Source organism: Bidens hawaiensis, unplaced genomic scaffold (assembly GCF_021521415.1).
Source record: "Bidens hawaiensis isolate Kalapana, Puna unplaced genomic scaffold, B.hawaiensis_p1.1 tig00004126_1, whole genome shotgun sequence".
In the NCBI taxonomy this organism is placed as follows: domain Eukaryota; kingdom Viridiplantae; phylum Streptophyta; class Magnoliopsida; order Asterales; family Asteraceae; genus Bidens; species Bidens hawaiensis.
The window spans coordinates 712,285-717,287 of record NW_027491245.1 but is presented as its reverse complement, the minus strand read 5'-3'; positions in this window follow the sequence as shown (position 1 = coordinate 717,287).

Here is a 5,003-nt window from a genome sequence, read left to right as displayed (position 1 = left end):
CGGTCCCGAATAATCGCTCACACTCACAATTAAGTCATAACTCATATAATAAATGTGTCGACAAGAGAGTTAATGACAGTTGCTATTTTGGGTAAGAAAACTGTTCGTTAACGGAGGAATCAAAAACAAACAGGGTTGTTGCTTGAGGATTAATAAAATGTAACAAACACAAACAATCACTCAAAATATTTCCATTTATATAAATGATTCATACAAATGATAATCGATTAGGGTTTCTTGTTTGGAAAGTTTATTTGTACAATCCTAGGACAGCCTTCACACTCAATATCAGAAAATATTCTTTTAGGTCTGAAAAGAGTAAAGGCTGAAATCTGTGTCCCTTTTCAGTAGGTGTGCCCTAAATTATTCTATTTATAGGACTGCCACCACCTGACAGTTGTCCCATCTTCTAGAAACCCTAATGATTGATACATATTCAAATTACATATTCAGAAATATACTAAGGGTAAAAACAGGTCTTCCGGGTAGACTTTGTATTATATGTCTTCTTTGAGTAGGCTTGTGCCTTTTGTCTTTTACGAGTAGACCTGGTAACCTTGATGTGTGATGGAGAACAGTTCTCCGATTAGACTTTACTTAGAGTATTTTCCTAAGAAAATACTCACCTAGCAGACTTCAATCTTCTTGACCATATCAAACTTTGCCCGATATAATCTAACGAGCAAACTTGTTCTTCAGAGATCCTTTCAACTCTTTGCTTGTGAATAACTTATTAGACAAGCCAAGTGTGATGGTAACACTGTAGCTTACTCGGAGTTGAACCTTGCTCGACGAAGTCCTTAGGAATATTCTTTATCAACTTCCATCAAGCATGCTCGGATCACTGTTTTATTAATGAATACCTTGCTAGATCTTCCAAGTACTTGGCTTCAAAAGCTTGGTGAACCAGGAGCCTACTCAGAAGTAAACCTTGCTTGGCTATGAAGAAAAACCTTGCTTGACATAGTGAACCCTGCTCGGATTGACACTAAAGAAGACTTCTAGAAGATAACTCTGCTCGAAGAACAAAATACCTTGCTAGGATAAGTAAACCTTGCTCGGGAGTCCAAGTGTGCTCAGATTCCATACATAGCCATTTATGGGGAGGTTGAGAAGATTCCAATCTTCCTTAATCATCCTTAAGTCATTTCAAGTCAAATTCTTGACTTAACAGTTTCTCAGGAAAACAACTGAGTCACATGAAATTTGAAGAACTGAGAGTGTCAGCAAGTCAATCAGGGAGAGAATTGAGAAATAGGAATGGGAAAGGATAAAAAAGAGAGCAGCTAATCAACAAGACAAAACTGAAAAACTCTACAACAAATATGGTGGCAAATTTAAGTTCTTGATTGATCATGGTGTGGCCATAGATTGTAACATCCTGATTTTCGAGTTTCGGTTAATAAATGAAATACAAGTTTTTATGAGTTGGGTTAGTGTTGGGTTAAATGGATATGGGTTATGGACTCGGGTTATGAAAGAAAGAGGAAAAGACCATGGGCTTAAGCCCATGATCCTTAATTATATAAACCATAAATCACACATTTAATTCATTTTCACACATATTCCATACACCACCCAAAACACACACTTAGCTCTCTCTCATATTTCTCTCTCTCTCTCTAGCCGAAATCACCAAGGAAAACCGACCCTGATCCAAGGTAATGATAGTATTATATTGTATAAGCTTAAACCCGTTAGATATGGTCACGAAACGATGAGCCGACATCATTAAGCTGTTTAAGTCACGAGATCCGGGTGGAATCGGGTATAAACCGAACCTAAGATGAGCTTAAGGGTCACCCTAGCTCAGATCTAGATCGAACGGGGCGAAAAATGGTGAAAAACGAGTCAAAACTCATTTTTCCGGCGACGGCGCCGGAAAAGTTAATACGAGGTTAAAGGATGTTAGAGAATGTTCTGACATTCTCTGACCTAACTTTAATTCGTTAATGGGGAGTTAACGAACTGGAGGTAATTCGCTAACAGGAATTTAACGAATTAAAGGAGATTCGCTAGCGGGTTCGTCTAAGGGAGCATAACGAACTAGCTACGGTTCGTGTTCAATTCGTTAAGTGGATAAGATAACGAATCACTCTTGATTCGTGATAGTCAATTCGTTAAAGGAGATAACGAATTAAAAGGACCAATTCGTTACGCAACTGATTCGTTATGTGGGCCGATTAGATCAGTTCGTTAAGGGGTCCAATCCGTTTAATAACCAGTTCGCTAAGATAAGCCAATTCGTTAGGAACCAGTAACGAACTAGAAGTTTGAGTTAATGACAGAACAGCCCTTGAACTTAAAGAGGAATGATTTAATTACAAAGAAGCCCTTGGACTTGATAATATATGAAAGATACCTTTAAAGGATAACGAGTAACGATTATCTAATCGGTAATGATCCAATAAAGTAAAACCGACTTAGATACGTGAGATTAATTAAATAGATGATAAGAGGAGCTAGAGCCGTATTTAATATATGTATGATTATACAGTTAGTCGTGCCCAACTCAGGAAAGGATTAACTATAACCAGTGAACGTAATCGCGTTCAGGTGAGTTTCTAGCCCCATTTTTTTGTTATGTTTTCGGGGCTGTGTTCATACTCGATGTGATAATTAATACACTTACCTTAAGTGGTAAGTGTATGCCTTATATGAATTATGTATGATGATTTCTTTTTTTTTTTTGGGTAAAGGGTTTTACCCGGTTAAATTCATTCCACACAACCAACAAAGAACAAGTAATATGACAAAGTGCCATATTAGTTCTCATGTATGACATGCCATACAAGAGTAAACAAAACCAAAACCACCAAACAAAGGTAAACACTGCTAAAGCCTACACAAGAACCAAAGAAACAAACATAACAAAAATAGATCAACCATTATCATCAATTTGGTGTGAAACTCCCCTCGGAAAGTGCCAATCTTCGAGAACCCGATTGACCCGATCAGAATTCTTGAACTTTAGAGTCATAAGCTTTAGGCGAGTACCCTTAATGATTTCATCAGCAACAATCTTTGGATTCTTCAAAGAGTTCCTGAAAAGCCGGTTATTTCGTTCCTTCCAAATTATGTATGATGATTTCTTAACAGTGCATGAACGATCTTCGGATATTGCATGGACCGTCAGGTGGTAGCTAAAGATACGAATGATATTTTTGATGTACAATTGATGTATGAATGATGTATGAATGATATATGTATGGTATGTAAATAGTACGTGAACGATCTTCGAATATTGCACGTGTTATTGAGGCAAGTATGTAAGAGACAGGTATGTTACAGTAGCACAGTATTTGGGGACCAGACCCTAATAATATCTGTGAGGATAGGGACCAGACCCTAAAAATATCTGTGAGGATAGGGACCAGACCCTTATAATATCTGTGATGATAGGGACCAAACCCTAAAAATATCTGTGATGTTGGAGACAAGACCTTTATAATATCTGTGAGGTTATAGAGCGGAAGGCTCTTTATATAGTATGAATAGTTATGCAAGTAAAATAAATTATGAATAATGTACACACCTTCAGGCACGTGTGCAAGTATGAGAACAGATTGTATGTTGTATGATTAACTAGAAATCACTCAGCGTAGCTGACTTTCAGTATGCACGCAAGTAAGTAGATTGAGGCAGCTCGTATGAGGGGAAGCACATGGCATGATCTTGAAGAAGCTGGCATCTCAAGAAATGTTATGTTATTTTTAAGACAATATTTTGTGTTTAAATGTTTTGAATGCCCATTAAGACAAGAATGGATGGTTATGTAATATTATGGTTTGAATGTTTTAATATTCCGCGAATGTTTTTATTAACTCTGATATTATGAACTGCGTTTATGAGTAAATCCAACATCTAATGTAGGGAACCTGAGACGGGGCCTTACATAGATGATGTGGAGAAAATGAGTAAGAAGGAGGTTGAAGAACAGTACAATAAGTTTTCAAAGCAAATTCATTCTGAAATAAGTACAAGCAAGAGAAAACCAAGGTTGATTACATTGGCTGAAAAAGAAAAGAAAGCCTGGGAGGATAAGTAGGTAAAATTGTTTGATAGGCTGATGACATCGAGGGTTGAAGGGGAGAAAATCAAAAACATGAGTATCAAATAAAAATTGTCTCTATATGATTCTAAGAAGGCAAAATACATTGAATAAAAATAAAATTTAAAAACCACTCAGACTCCTCCCCTAGGGATTGTGAAGGAAGAGCCTATTGAGGCTACTGTGAAAGAAAATTTGCCGCCCTGGGAAGATGAAAACAAGATTAAAACCTTGAAAGGTTTAATGATAAGTGAGGCCATGGCTGAAGGAGTATTTGATAATCTTGGAAAGGGCCAGTTGAAAGATTTATTTTATTCTGAAAAAGAAGAGGGGGAGAGACTGGAGGCAGATGAGAGGAGATTGTTGGAATTTCAGTGTGGACCAAGGGGTGAACCAATTCAAATTCAAAGATGTATTCCCGTTGGTCCAACTGATGATGAAGTGTTGGAGATGATAACAATGATGTGTTGTAAAACACACTTACTTTCCGTACCTTTTTACCATGTTTTTAAGTGCTTAATAGTATAATAAATAAGAGTTATGGCTCATTTTAACATGATCTTACAAAGCTTAATACTTGGTGTAGGTTATGAGTTTTACAAGAGAAAAGATTCGGGTTTTTGAAGATGGGCCTTTATGATCAATTTTGAAGACTAAACCTCAAAGCCCGACCCAAGCCCACAAGATTAAAGCCTTACATGATAATATATTAAGTTAATTAACAAGAAAAAAAACCCTAGACCAGCCAAAAATACCGAAATCAGCAGCCCCCAACCTGTCGATCGTAATTCAGCAGCCATCAAGGAAGAAAAAAGAAGAGTTTTGAGCTTGTGGCGGCTAAGAGGAAGGAGAAGAAGACTAAGGGAAGTTGGGACAGAAGCTAGCATCATTCATCATCATTTATTTTAGCCTCAATTGATAGTAAACACTCCATAAACTTTGTGTTCTTGTT